The sequence below is a fragment of the Chiloscyllium plagiosum genome, unplaced genomic scaffold (genome assembly GCF_037043375.1).
Source record: "Chiloscyllium plagiosum isolate Xiang-an unplaced genomic scaffold, Cpla_swu_hap1 HiC_scaffold_10, whole genome shotgun sequence".
Taxonomy (NCBI): Eukaryota; Metazoa; Chordata; class Chondrichthyes; order Orectolobiformes; family Hemiscylliidae; genus Chiloscyllium; species Chiloscyllium plagiosum.
Genome location: NW_028270148.1, coordinates 87,187,103 through 87,203,161, shown reverse-complemented (window position 1 = coordinate 87,203,161; position 16,059 = coordinate 87,187,103). Strand labels below are relative to the sequence as shown.

At 41.9% G+C, this 16,059-nt stretch overlaps 1 protein-coding gene across 2 annotated transcripts in view; it reads left to right on the top strand.

Moving 5' to 3' along the window:
* Window positions 1-16,059, top strand: part of prkn (parkin RBR E3 ubiquitin protein ligase) — a 1,164,944-nt gene that overhangs the window by 980,573 nt on the left and 168,312 nt on the right. The gene's annotated exons all lie outside the window — the stretch shown is intronic.

Here is a 16,059-nt window from a genome sequence, read left to right as displayed (position 1 = left end):
CCCCCATTCCCATTGACTACTATTTTGTTAGTGTTCCTTGATGCCACACTCAGTCAAATACAATCTTTGTGTCAAGGGCAGTCACTCTCACTTCATGTCAAGAGCTCAGCTCTTTTCTCCATGGAATAGGACTGTAATGTGCTCAGAAGCTCAATTGTCCTGGTTATTAATGTTATTAACACAGTATCATAATTACAGTAATCATCCATCTTTACCCTTATGGATAAAGACTATCTCTGTGCTCTTAATGAAACTAAATTAGAACATTTAAAGTCATGTACAAAAGTTATATTGTGCAGTACATTAGTAAATGTATTTCTATCATGAATTTGATACTCTAGCGTTTTGCAGAATTTAGAAATGTTATATAGCATACTACAGTATATTAGTTAGAATAGAATCCCTACAGTGTGGAAACAGGCCCTTCAGCCCAATATGTCCACACTGACCCTCCAAACAGTAATCCACCCAGACCCACTCCCGTACCCTATATTTACCCCTGACTAATGCACCTAATCTACACATCCCTGAACACTACAGGCAATTTAGCATGGCCAAGTCACCTAACCTGCACATCTTTGGATTGTGGGTGGAAAGCCATGCAGACAGGGTGAACATGCAAACTCCACGCAGACAGTCACCCAAGGCTGGAATTGAATTCAGGTCCCTGGCACTGTGAGGCAGCAGTGCTAACCACTGAGTCACAATGCCACCAATGTTTACAACATTGCATTCACATAACAGCAACTTATATGTATTTAGGCCTTGAAAGCAATAAAAATCTCGTAGTGCTTCACAGAATCATTATAAAGCCAAATTTGCCATGGTCTGATATAGCCAAAAACTTAGTCAAAGAGGTGGGTTTTAAGGAGCATCTTAAAGGACGAGAGTGAAATAGAGACCAAAAACCTCTAAACCGGTCTCTATCTCCAAAAACCTCTAAATCTGAGGGATTTCAAGAATTAAGCGATGGAGCAGCTGCAGGCACAGCCACACGGGTAACATATTAAAATCAGGAATACCCAATAGGAGAGAATTAAATTAGCAATGATATTTCTGAAGATTGTGTGGCTGAAGGAGATTAGAAACATAGGAAGGAGCAACATCACAGTGGAATTTACAAATAAGGATAAGAGTTTTAAAATCAAAGTGTTAACTCCATAAGAAATAGGAACAGGAGTCAGCCGCTTGGCGCCCTGAACCAGCTGATTTAGCTTCCACTTTCCTGCATTTTCCCATCATCCTTGATTTCCTTGTTGATTGAGAATATGTCTACCTCAGTCTTAATATACACAAGGACTCTGCCCCACAGATCTCTGTAGCAAGAAGTTCCAAAACTTCACAACCCTGTGAGAGTAGAAATTTCTCCTCATCTCAGTCTTAAATTGGCACCCCTTCATTCTGAAACTATGCCCTCTGGTCTTCGACTCTTCAATGAGGGTAAACATCCTCTTAGCATTCACACTGTCAATGCTTTTAAGATTTCTACGTGTTTCAGTGAGATCACCTCTTATCCTTCTAAATTCCAATGAGTAGAGTCTCAACCTGTTTAATCTTGGCTCAAAGTACATGGATACCAATGATCATCCAAGTGAACCTTCTCTGAACTGTCTCCAATGCAAAACTCACAGCACTCCAGATGTGGTCTCACCAGCACTTTGTGTAGTTGCAGCCAGACTTTCTATTCTTATATTCCAATCCTCTCGAAGTAAGGGCCATTAGGCTTCCTGATTACCTGCTTCACCTGTGTGCTAGTTTTTTTGTGTTTTGTGCACATGTACTCCCAAGTCACTTTGTGTTGAGGCTTTCTGTAGTTTCTCTCCATTTAAATAATTCTTCCTTTCAAACTGAACAATTTCAAATTTGTCCACATTATAGTCCATTTACCAACTTTTTCAAAACTGGAGAAACTTGGCATTCTCACCAGCTATAGCAAAGCCCACCCTGGCACCACAGTGGATAACATTATCACTGCGGGGAAGTCTATTATCAACTTATCAGACCACACCCTTCGACCGGAAGAGATTGAAGTCCTGAGAAGGGGTCTCAACTTCTGCCCCACCACCAAAATGGACCCGTTGGTTCTGGCAGCAGACACGGAGGAGTTCATCAGATGAATGAGACTCCGGGAATTCTTTCAAGATGCCAGCAGTGATCCCAATGAGCCCACTGATGAACTGGTACAGTCATCACAGGGATCTGTAGAGGAGCGACCAAAGAAGGTGTCAACCTGGACCCCACCGGAGGGCCGCTGCCATCAGTAAATATATAAATGCCAGATTCATCAGCCGTACCCAAAGGTAGAGCAAAACATTACCTGTTCACAACACAACGCCATCCAGGCTCTCAAAACCAATCACAACATTGTCATCAAACCAGCAGATAAAGGAGGAGCCAATGTCATTCAGAATAGAACAGATTACTGCAAGGAAGTTTAACGACAACTGAACAACCAGGAACACTACAGGCAACTACCAGCTGATCCAACCAAAGAACACACCCGTGAATTAAACACACTGATCAGAACTTTGGATCCAGTCCTTCAGAGTTCCCTACGTTCCCTCATCCCACGTACTTCTCATGTAGGCGACTTCTACTGCCTTCCAAAGATACACAAAGCCAACACACCAGGACATCCCATCGTATCAGGCAATGGGACCCTGTGTGAGAATCTCTCTGGCTATGTTGAAGGCATCTTGAAACTTAATGCACAGGGGATCCCCAGCTTCTGTCGCAATGCTACGGATTTCTTACAGAATCTCAGCACCCACGGACCAGTCGTACCGGAAACATTCCTCGTCACAATGGACATTTCAGCACTCTACACCAGCATCCCCCACAATGACGGCATCGCGACAACAGCCTCAGTACTCAACACCAACAACTACCAAACTCCAAACATTGTCCTACAACTCATCCACTTTATCCTCGATCACAACGTCTTCACCTTTGACAACCAGTTCTTCATCCAGACACATGGAACAGCTATGGGGACCAAATTTGCACCCCAATATGCCAACATCTTTATGCACAGGTTCGAACTAGACTTCTTCTCTACACAGGACCTCCAACCAACATTATACACAAGGTATATTGACGACATTTTCTTCCTCTGGGCCCATGGCGAGGAGTCACTGATAAAACTACACAGTGATACCAACAAGTTCCATCCCACCATCAAACTCACAATGGACTACTCTCTACTATCTGACTCATTCTTGGACACATGCATCTCCATCAAGGATGGACACCTCAGCACCACACTCTACCGCAAACCCACAGACAACCTCATAATGCTACACTTCTCCAGCTTCCACCCAAAACATATTAAAACAGCCATCCCCTATGGACAAGCCCTACGCATACACCGGATCTGCTCAGATGAGGAGGAACATGACGGACACCTGGAAGTACTCAGGGATGCCCTCGCAAGAACGGGGTACAATGCCCAACTCATCGACCGCCAGTTCCGACATGCCACAGCAAGGAACCGTAATGACCTCCTCAGGAGACAGACACGTGCTGCAACCGACAAGGTACCCTTCGTTGTTCAGTATTTCCCAGGAGCTGAAAAATTACGCCATGTTCCTCGTGACCTGCAACACATTATCAATGAGGATGAGCACCTCACCAAGACCTTCCCCACACCTACACTACTTGCCTTTAAACAACTGCCAAACCTCAAACAGATCATTGTTCGTAGCAAGCTGCCCGGCTCTCAGGACAACTCCATACAACCCTGTCACGGTAGGCGCTGCAAGACATGTCAGAGTGTGGACATAGGTACCACCATTACGCGTGGGGACACCTCCCACGTTATACATGGCAGGTATTCATGTGACTCAGCCAATGTTGTTTATCTTATACATTGCAGGCAAGATGCCCGGAGGCATGGTACATTGGGGAAACCGAGCAAAGGCTACGACAACGGATGAATGGGCACTGCACAACAATCAACAGACAGGAGTGTTCCCTCCCAGTTGGGGAACACTTCAGTGGTCCAGGACATTCAGCCTCAGACCTTCGGGTGACCATCCTCCAAGGTGGACTTCGGGACAGGCAGCAGCAAAAACTGGCCGAGCAGAGGCTGATAGCTAAGTTCGGTACTCAACCGGGACCTTGGGTTCATGTCACATTACAGGTGACCACCATTGCACTATACACTCACACGGACACTCCTACACACACACACACACACAGGCACTCCTATACACACATACACACGGACACACAGACACGCACACAGACACCCACACACCCTTACAGACACACACTCCCACACTCACACATACACCCCTTCACAGACTTAAGATACTCTGCACTCAATACACACACACATACACTTTCTCACACTCACAACCCCCAACCCAGACAGACACACACACGCAGACAGACAAAGACCCACATGCACAGATATATTTTGTGGGGTGAATTTGTACTTGCAGGGTTACATTGTACTTTGCTCAAAAACCGCATGCATTCATGTAGAACTCTGAGCTCAAAAACTGCATGAATTCATGTGAAACTCCGTTATCTCACTCTTTAGATTAGAATCAATCTTAACATCATGGCATAGACAGAGAACACAGGGACCAACACCTTCAACATATTGTCTAGTTATCACCATTGTTAACAGCTAACCTGAGAATGCAACTTTTTAAAAAAAAGGTTTTGTGACTTACACATGAAAGAAGTCAAACTATCACGGTGTTCTAACAGATGAAAGGCTTAACAGACAATCAATTTTTCAATGTATACTTTTAGTTACATCACACTGTAAATTTTTGCTATAAATTCTGTGTGTTAGGATTGAGCCCTCCACTATCACCTGATGAAGGAGCGTCGTTCCAAAAGCTAGTGTGCTTCCAATTAAACCTGTTGGACTATAACCTGGTGTTGTGTGATTTTTAACATTTAAAAATAGCTTGCTTCCCTTGTGAATACTTTTGTCCAAGACCCAAATTAACGTATGTTTTAAAGGGATATAATCTAATCAGGCTTTCTTGCATTAACAAAGAGTGAGTTTATTCATTACTAAGCACAGGAAAAATTAGTAACACAACACATGCACAAGATTAAAAAGAGGGCGGCACGGTGGTACAGTGGTTAGCACTGCTGCCTCGCAGCGCCAGAGACCCGGGTTCAATTCCCGCCTCAGGCGACTGACTGTGTGGAGTTTGCACGTTCTCCCCGTGTCTGCGTGGGTTTCCTCCGGGTGCTCCGGTTTCCTCCCACAGTCCAAAGATGTGCAGGTCAGGTGAATTGGCCATGCTAAATTGCCCGTAGTGTTAGGTAAGGGGTAAATGTAGGGGTATGGGTGGGTTACGCTTCGGCGGGTCGGTGTGGACTTGTTGGGCCGAAGGGCCTGTTTCCACACTGTAAGTAATCTAATCTAATCTAAAGACCAAAAAGATAAAAGTTAATGAAGAAATATGGATCAATCTTAAATTGAAAGGCAGTCAAGGTGAGATAAAGTCCTTTTGTTGTCCTGTTTCCTTTTCTCTGGCTACTCAATAGCTGATTTCTCGGACTCAGAGTAGGAGAAAGTCTTTACATGCAATGCAGGAGTTGACTAGGGGATACTCCTCCAACTGTAGCCTTCACAGCATGCTAACACTTGAGCCCAGGCTAATACACATGAGAACATTCAGTCTCACTTGCACTTTCCAACAGTATTGAAGGTGGCTTTTTAACACCTGTCTTGTGAATTCTTCAAAGGGAAAATCACAAAATGTGTTGGCACTGTGGGATATTATCTTCAGGGCATGGCTTGCTGTTGAGAAGGGGTGGGTGGAGGTCATCACCTCTCATTATCTTTATAGTCACCAGAGATCATAGTGCAATCAGTTTTGACTTGTCTCTTTCCCCTTTGAAGGAGTATTGTTTGAAGTTCCTTTGTATATTTAGGTATGATATTCTGTGGGAATCTCTCCAGAAAGCCACCTAATTTGCATCCACAACCATTTTTGGCTTGAAATAACTCTTCAGAGGCTGGCAAATCACCAATCACTTCTTGTTTACAAAGTTAGAAATGACACAACACCAGGTTATAGTCCAATAGGTTTAATTGGAAGCACATTAGCTTTCGGAGCGACGCTCCTTCATCAGGTGAGATGAAGGAGCGTCGCTCCGAATGCTAGTGTGCTTCCAATTAAACCTGTTGGACTATAACCTGGTGTTGTGTGATTTTTAACTTTGTACACCCCAGTCCAACACCGGCATCTCCGAATCTTGTTTACAAAAGCATAGCCTTTGACAGTAGCACTGCCTCTCACTGAGTCAGGCATTCATGGAGCCCAATATCCCTGACTTTCATCCTTTTCTGTCAGCCAGGAGTCCCAGGGAGGGCTGAAATAGGAAGATGGAGCTAGGTTTAAATCATTCTGAATAGCCATAAAATGCCAGAAGTACTGTACCATCCACCATGGATTTCAAACAAACCGTGCAGCAGCATTTATTTTTCAATTTCCTTTGGAAATAAAATCTCGATATGATCTACCTTTACCTACTACAGGGGCAGCACGGTGGCTCAGTGGTTAGCACTGCTGCCTCACAGCGCCAGGGACCCGGGTTTGATTCCAGCCTCGGGCGACTGCCTGTGTGGAGTTTGCACATTCTCCCCGTGTCTGCGTGGGTTTTCTCTGGATTCTCCGGTTTCCTCCCACAATCCAAAATATGTGCAGGCCAGGTGAATTAGCCATGCTAAATTACCCATAGTGTTAGGTGCATTAGTCAGAGGGAAATGGGTCTGCGTGGGTTACTCTTCGGACGGTCAGTGTGGACTTGTTGGGCTGAAGGGCCTGTTTCCACACTGTAGGGAATCTAATCTATTTCAGATACACTAAGGATACTCAAAGTGAACTTTCATCAAATTTGTCTAAGAGCACATTCTTTATCCACGGCCAATGAAGTATAATATGGATAAGTGCAAAGTTGTCCACTTTGGTATGAAAACAAAATGTTGGAATATTATTTAATAATGATGATTTGGAAATGTCAGTGTATAAAGGGACCTAAGTACTTTTGTATACTGCTCATTCAGATGCAGGAAGCAATTAGGAAGGCTAATGTTATGTTTTGGAGGTGCTGATGTTGGTCACAGTTAAAAATCACACAACACCAGGTTATAGTCCAATAGGTTTATTTGGAATCACTAGCTTTCAAAGTGCTGCTTCTTCATCAGCTATGTTAGCCTTCATTGCAAGAGTGTGTGAGTACAGCAGTAAGAAAGTCTTATTGCAACTGTACAGGGCTTTGGTACCTGGAGTATTGTGTTTTGGTCTCCTTAGTTAAAAAAAGACAAACTTGACATAGAGAAAGCTCAGCGAAAATTCATCAGGCTGATTCCTGAGATGGTAGGTTTGTAATAGGGGAAATGATTGGATCAACTGAGGCTGTATTCACTGAAATTTGGAAAATGAGAAGGGAGGTAGGAAAATGGATTCGAAGATAATCAGATCTGCCAATATTTCATTGAATGGCAGAGCAGACTCAGTGGGCTGAATGGCCTCCTTCTGTTCCTACGTCTAATGGATCACCATGAAACATATCAAATTCTGACAGGACTGAACAGACTAATGCAGGGATAGTGTTTTCCCTGGCTGGAGGCCCCAAGACAAAGGGCCATAATCTCAGGATAGGGGATAGGCATTTTTGAACTAAGCTTTAGAAAAAAATCTTTATTCATAAAATGGGGAAGCTGTGGAATTCTCTGCCATAGAAGGGTGTGGCAGCCAAGTCACTGAATATGTTTCTAGAGGCTAAAGACATCAAGGAATATGGATGGAGGGGCAGAGTAGGAGAATGGCATTGAGGTGGAGGGTCAGCTATGATCATGTTGAATGGTAGAGTGGGTTCAATAGGTTAAACTTCAACCCCTAGTTTCTGTGCTTCTATATTACTATGTCAGAAATTTATGGAACACGAGCCCATGATTTAAAAATTGCTGTAGGCAAGGGCCAATCTTCCCACTAAGTTTTAGAGAATCAGATTTATAATGACTCCTGAAAATTAGCTAAGATTACTTAAGAATCGAGATTTCTGTAGGATGTTTACAAGGATGTTGCCAGGGTTGGAGGATCTGAGCTACAGGGAGAGGCTGAACAGGCTGGGGCAGTTTTCCCTGGAGGGTCGGAGGCTGACCTTATAGAGGTTTACAAAATTATATAAATAGATAAATAGACAAGGTCTTTTCCCTGGGGTCAGGGAGTCCAGAACTAGAGGGCATAGGTTTAGGGTGAGGGGGAAAGACATAAAAGAGACCTAAGGGGCAACTTTTTCACGCAGAGGGTGGTACGTGTATGGAATGAGCTGCCAGAGGATGTGGTGGAGGCTGGTACAATTGCAATATTTAAGAGGCATTTGGATGGGTATATGAATAGAAAGAGTTTGGAGGGATATGGGCCGGGTGCTGGCAGGTGGGACTAGATTGGGTTGGGATATCTGGGTCGGCGTGGACTGGTTGGACCGAAGGGTCTGTTTCCATGCTGTACATCTCTATGACTCTGTGTAGGAAAAAGTTTGATTGATTGATTGATTGACTTGTTGTCACATGTACCGAAGTACAGCGAAAAGCTTTGTTTACAAGCAGTACAGGCAGATCATAGTAAGCAAGGATGTATAGCTCAAAAAGACTTGGACAGAGGTGTACAGATTACATTGCTTATTGAGGCTAGACAGTCCATTTATCAGTCTAATGATGGCTGGGAGGAAGCTGGTCCTGAACCTGCTGGTGCATGTGTTCAGGCTTCTGTATCTTCTGCCTGATGGAAGAGGTTGTAGGAGATCATTACCAGGGTGCAGTGGGTCTTTGATGATGTTGGCAGCCTTTCGCGGCAGGCTTCCATGGTGGTCTAGGACTGTGCACATCAACTTCTACAGTTTCTTACAGACCTGGGCAGAGCAGTTACCATAACAGCCATTATGCACCCGGACAGTATGCTTTCAATCGTGCATCTGTCAACATTGGTAAGGGTCCTAATGGACATGCCAAATTCCCTGAGCTGCCTGAGGAAGATTAGATTAGATTAGATTTCCTACATTATGGAAGCATGCCCTTCAGCCCATACCGACTCCCTGAAGAGTAACCCACCCAGACCCATTCCCCTTATTCACCCCGACTATGGGCTATTTAGCATGACCAATTCACTTAACCTGCACATCTTTGGATTGTGGGAAGAAACTGGAGCACCCGGAGGAAACCCATGCAGATGCGGGGAGAATGTGCAAACTCCACGCAGTCAGTTACCTGAGACAGGAATCGAACCTGGGTCCCTGGTGCTATGAGGCAGCAATGCTAACCACTGAGCCACCATGCCACCCCATTGTTGTGTTTCCTTGACCGTCACATCTATGTGGGAAGTCCAGGACAGGTTGTCAGTTATCGTCACTCCGAGGAACGTGATGCTCTCCCAAATGGGGGGAGGGGGGGTTGTTCTTCTCCTTTCTTTCTGACGTCAATGATCAGTTCTTTAATTTTGCTAATGTTGAGAGACAAATTGTTCTTATTGCACCATGTCACCAAGCCCTCTATCTCCCTTCTGTATTTTGACTCATTGTCATTAGATATCTGACCTACTATAGTTATGTCATCAGCGAACTTGTAAATGGTGTTCATTTGAAATTCGGCTACACAGTCATGGGTGTACAGTGAGTACAGTGGGGATAATATCAATTACTTTTAAGCAATGATTTATCCAGGATTTCCAAATTTAGAGCCGCAACCAATGGAACATTTTGTAATCAAAGTAAACACTAAATGTATTTGACTAGAACAAATTGCTATACAATATTACAATTATAAACTTATAAACGTAACTGTTATATGGGTGATATATCAAAATGGTTAATGCTGATGACTGCATTAATTCCTCTTGTATTATGCAACAGATTTTGAACCATACAGGCTGTATTTTTAAGACAATTTCATTAAATCGCAACTTGTCACTTTCTGGTTTTAAAGTACCAGCTCACCTTCAGTCTGAATTTTTACGTAATGGAGTCAGTCAGCAATTTGTATGTATAAAATACAGTAACATCAATAAGCATAGAATCCAGACCACATGTGCAAGTCTGTAATGTTGTAACCTTGTAAAACATTTGCATTGCAAATGAACTTAACATATCTGACTCAAGAAGAAATCAACTGTGTTATGTATTATGCAGACTAACATACATAGTAAACCACAAAACAGAATCAAGTCGTGCCCTATTGATATCCTAAGGACTTGCTGCTAAAAGACTGAACATCGTGGAATCTCGAAGAGGCTTAACCTGCTATCTTAGGCTTCCCAATAGTCTTAGCAACAATGTCTGACTTACTAATGCAACTCATACCTGATTGCTGTCATGCAATAAACTAGACATTTGAACCTTCCAATTAACGAGGACCTTAAAGAAGTTTATCCTTCTAAACTATTGTAAATTTCCATTGAAATATCCCTTTTTCTTTAACTCTACACAAATTTTGATTTAACCATGACTCTTCTCTAGAAGCCAGTCATGCTTGTCACAGTTCAATTGGGTGTGAAAAGCCACAGCATTAGATCAGAAGCCAGCAGTAGTAGCATGCTGAAAGTCTCACCTACACCACAAGGCAAGCTGTCCTTTTTAATATTGATTGCAGTAATTTTGTACCATTTTCACTTATCAAAGGTTGCCCAAATGCCAGCTGTTTCTCCCAGTTCAATCAGCAACCCTTTCACCGAAAGGTCAGAAATAGGTCTAGACTCCAATTTTGAGAATCTTTCCCCAAGATAAGTGGATCGCAATTTAGTAAAACAATTTTCAGGGCACTGGAGAGTGTAGTTTTCAGTGTTTCCAGAAGGTTATCTCTGAGTAAATTGCACCGAGCTTCCTATTTGGAAAATTGACATAAAGCAGAACCACAATATTGAACTGAAACATGGGTAAACTTGAGCGACTATTTATACTGCAGCATACAGTAAGTAACAGATCAGTGCAGTCATGTGGTGATAATTGCACCAACCGTCACTGATAACAACAGCTCCTGTCATTCACCATAGTCATCTAACTCATGTTTCCAAACCTTCCATTAAAGATCAGCTGCAACAGTTGACTTAAAGTGGCACTCTGTCCTAAGACCTTACACTAACTATAATTTAATGTGGAACATTCAAAATAAAGAAACTGTTGGATTCCAAATAGTCTGATAAGATTTATTAGCTATAGAAAATAGAAAGGGTCTGAGTTGAATTGGGTATGACTTCTACATTATTTTATGTTAGAAGAAGTTATAAATATATACATTTTCTGTTGTCTTATTGTAAAAGTCCATATTACAGAATGAAAATACCCTTGTTTATATAATTATAATCTAAGGAGACCCCAAAGTGCTTCACATCGATTGCATTACTTTTTGAAGGATAGTCCCTGACATTATATAAGCAAATGAATCAGTTAATTTGCCTACAGTAACTTCCCATAAAAAGTGAATGCAATGAATGATGAGTATCTGGTTGTTCAGTATTTCATAGAAGATCATAGAATCCCTACAGTGTGGAAATGGGCCCTTTGGCCTAACAGGTTCACACCAACCCTCCAAAGAGTAACCCACCCCATTATCCTGCATTTACCCATGTCTAATGCACCTAACCTGTACACTATGGGCAATTTAGCATGCCAATTCACCTAAGCGGCACATTTTTGGAATGTGGGAGGAAAGCAGAGGACCCAAAGTAAACTCATGCAGATACAGGGAGATTGCACAAATTCCACACAGAGAGTCCCCAGAGGCTGGAATTGAACCCAGGTCCCTGGCACTGTGAGGCAGCAGTGCTAGCCACTATGCCACACCGTAAGCATTAAATTCGCAAGTGCTAATGTAAGTTAGTAAGCAATGTTTTTGATTTATTAAGAATTTTCTATGGAACTGATTTTGATGTTAACTGCCCATGGTGGAGAGATGGGTAGATAGTTAAATCATCCTGAGTGCTTTACCCCAATAAATTCCTGCTTGTTTCATGCTAATCCAGATTTTGATCTGTTCATAAAAGGCAATAATGGCACTGACCAAAAACCAAGACTTTCCTCCTTTAAATGTACAGATTGGAGAGCAACAATATAATCGTCCTGACTGCAATTTAAATCCTGGTCTGAGTAGAGTGACTGCTGCAGCTTTCCAAATGCATAAGGATAATGGAAACAGAATTGGAAACCAGACAAGACCACTCCAGATAAATTTCATTTTTCTTGTCAGGCCATGGGAAACAAAAAAGAAAGTTTACACCTTTCCTGACCCAACTTAATCTTCATTACCTCTCAGAGTCTTTTTCCTGTGACTTTCCTATCTGTTGGAAGTACTCCTTCTGTCATGACTGGTGGCAACCCTGCTGCCTGAACCTCTATTCTTACCCACCAGCTACTACTGTTATCCACAATTTCAGATGAGTTCCTGAAAATTAAGAAGTAGCCCTTGAGAAAATCTCTTGATGGTCTTCTGACAAGTGATTAAGCCAATTCAACATATCCTTTTGAGGTGAATTATGATTGAGAATATTTTAAGATATACCCATTTAAAAGTGTGTATAAAGACATGAGTGAGGATCAGGAGTCAGCCATTTGACTCCTTGAGCCTTCTGTGCCATTCAATAAAATCATGATTTCAAAGTGGCCTCAACTCTACATTCTCGCCCTTCACTGATAATGTTTGACTCCATTAAGAGTTAACAATTTATCTTCCTCTGCCTTAAAAGTGTTCAGTTACCCTGTATCCACCATTCTCTTAGAGAGTTCTACTCATGACTTCTGAGAGAAAAAATACCATCCTCATCTCGTGATCAATGGAAACATCTTATTTTTAAACACTAATTTGTTCTTCCAAAAGGAGAAATATTCTTTCTGAGTATATAACCTCTCTTGAATTTATATGCTCACAGCACCAGGGTCCCAGGTTCGATTCTGGCCTCGGGTGACTGTCTGTGTGGAGTTTGCACATTCTTCCCATGTCTGCATGGGTTTCCTCCGGGTGCTCCAGTTTCCTCCCACAGTCCAAAGATGTGCAGGTCAGGTGAATTGGCCATGCTAAATTGCCCATAGCGTTAGGTGCATTAGGGAAATGGGACTGGGTGGGTTACTCTTCAGAGGGTTGGTGTGGACTTGCTGGGCCGAAGGGCCTGTTTCCACACTGTAGGAAATCTAATCTCATACCTGTAAATTCATTCCTCTGTGCTAAAATACCTTCACGTGCAATTTTATTTTAAGTCAGTTTAATTTTTTAAGAGCAAAATTTTGGTTAGAAAAATGGAGGATGTTGTCACATGATACATGAAATAAGAAGTCATGCTCTAGAGAAGATATTGCAGAATTCTGAAGTACAGACAAATCTGGACTTTTTGGTTCATGAATCACAAAAACATAATGTACAGGTGTATGAAGTAAAAAAGAAGGCAGATGAAATGCTGTTTATTGCAAGGTGAATAAAATAGGAATGTTTTGCTACAGCTTATGCAGCATTAGTGAGGCCACATTTGGAGTACTGCGTACAGTTGTCACCTTCTTATTTAAGAAAGCATTAGAAGCACTGGAAAGAAGGATTATGCATCTGGTTCCTTGGAGAGACTAGAACCAGGGAATGCAGTTAAAATAACCAGTCTCCCCTTTAAGATGGAATGAGTAGAGGTTTTATTTTATCTCTTAGAGGGTCACTGATCTGTGGAATCTTCTCCCTAGAGAGCAGTGGAGTCAGGGTCTTTGAATATTTTTAAGACTACATTAGATAGATTATTGATCAACAAGGAATTCAAGGTAAATAGAATGTAGACAGGAAAGTAGAGGCCACAATCAGATCAGCCATGCTGTTATCAAATAGCAGACAGGGTGAAAGGGCCAAATAATTCACTAAATTCATGTACAGTATCTTCTCACTGGGATATGGAAAAGGAGCTAGCATAAACCGTAAGAAAAAGGAAGCGACCTAGATTAGAAACAGGCAAGAATATTTGTTGAAGAATTTGAAATTATTTTATCCCTCAGTATTCCTTCAATCATTTCTTACTGATATAGGGATAGAAATATAAAGTAATATATAAATTGCTTTGGGTATTACCTAGATCAGATTTTTCACATGGACATGCTGCCTGCTGCCTTCTGAAGAAAAAGTATTTATTTAGTGGTTTTCACATGCTGAGGATGTCCTGAAGTGTTTTGAAGGCAATGATCTAATTTTGAAGTGGGGTATTTGCTGTCTTGCAGACAAAGGATAAATGAAGCATTGAAATAACTGTCTAGATAATCCCGTCATGTTTTGTGCTGGTGTGGTTAATGGATAAAGATTGGCATGCACAATGATAGAACTTTCCTGTTACTCATTAAAGAATATCATGGGGCCTTTTATGTACACCATAGTGGATGAACAGGGATTTAGTTCTCCATCAAAAATGAAAAACAATGGAAGTAACAGTTGTTTGCGTTGATTCACTTCAAAATGACACTGCATAGACAATGTAAATGTCAGTACGTGGTCTATGTAAATTTGCCAGCAGCATAAGCAGCTGTCAGCACTGCTGCAACAATTTTTTCCCCTCAATGCTGTTCAGAGCTGCACCAAAGCCAGTCTTAAATAGATGATACTCTGGGTCAGAGAGAAGGACATCACCACTGAGCCAGACAGATTGAATCATACAGCACAGAAGAGATCCTTTGGTCCAAATCATCCACTTTGACCAGACTTACAGTCAGATATATTAATTATTGGACACGAACTGTAGAAGAGCAAAGCAGCTGAGTTCACATTCCCATGGATTGGCTGCAACTTTGAAAAGCTAATTGGAGCTAATTCTTCAATGATAGAGACGCGCTATTTAGAGAAATGAAGTAATCTTTAAAGTGATGTGCAAAAGAAGCAAGGGTGATGTGAGAAAAGCAACTTGTTTACACAGCAAGTAATCAGGATAGAGAATGCACTGCCTGTAGTGTGGTTCAATTGAGGGTTCAAAATGGCGTTGGATGATTATTTGGATAGAAATAGCATGCAAGGCTTTTGTGGCACAGTGGTAATTTTTCTATCTCTGGGCCATGAGGCCTTCTTTAAGTCCCACCTGCTCTAGATGCATGCAGTAAGATCTCTGACCAGGTTGCTTAGAAAAATGTCTGTGCAAGGTTGTGGGGAGAAAGCAGGAGATTTGCACAAGGTGATGATACTTGTTGAAAGAGTCAAAAAGTGTGGCGCTGGAAAGGCAGCATCAGAGGAGCAGGAGAGTCAACGTTTCAGGCATAAGCCCTTCATCAAGAATGTGTTGAAAGAGCCAATACAGCACAATGGTCAAATGGCCTCTTTCTGTGCTGTAACAATTCTGCGACTCAGTGATTCTGAGAACAGCGTTGAAGACTATTGACACATTTAGAATCAAGAAACAAAATCCATGCATTTGAAAGATTTAAAGAAACAACTTACCTTGTTGTCTTGGCATTAAGCCAGGTTGCATTATCATAAAGGTGTATATTTGCAAATATGAGAACATATTTACAATGAAGTGTCACTTATGCTACCTATCTGTCAAGTGATCATCAGTAAACTGCCTTGTGATAGACAGAAGACTATTGTTGACACAATGATGGGCCTACAACACTGTCCTGAGGAATGCATGCTCGTTGTGCAATTAATTAATCTGAAATACGTAATATTTGAAAGTAAAGGATATTAAATACTGAAAACCTAGAAGTAACGTGAAAAAAAATCACAAGTTACCTGTGCTGTGTGTAAAATGGTCAGATTGCAATATGAGTGATAAAGGAGAAAGTGAGGTCTGCAGATGCTGGAGATCAGAGCTGAAAATGTGTTGCTGGAAAAGCACAGCAGCTCAGGCAGCATCCAAGGAGCAGGAGAATCGATGTTTCGGGCATGAGCCCTTCTTCAGGAATTCCTGAAGAAGGGCTCATGTCCGAAACGTCGATTTTCCTGCTCCTTGGATGCTGCCTGACCTGCTGCGTTTTTCCAGCAACACATATGAGTGATAAAGTAAACAATTAGATTGCATTAGTCGACAAGTTCAGTAATACCTAGAATTGTAAATTGTACAATGCTTTGCTACAAATTGTATA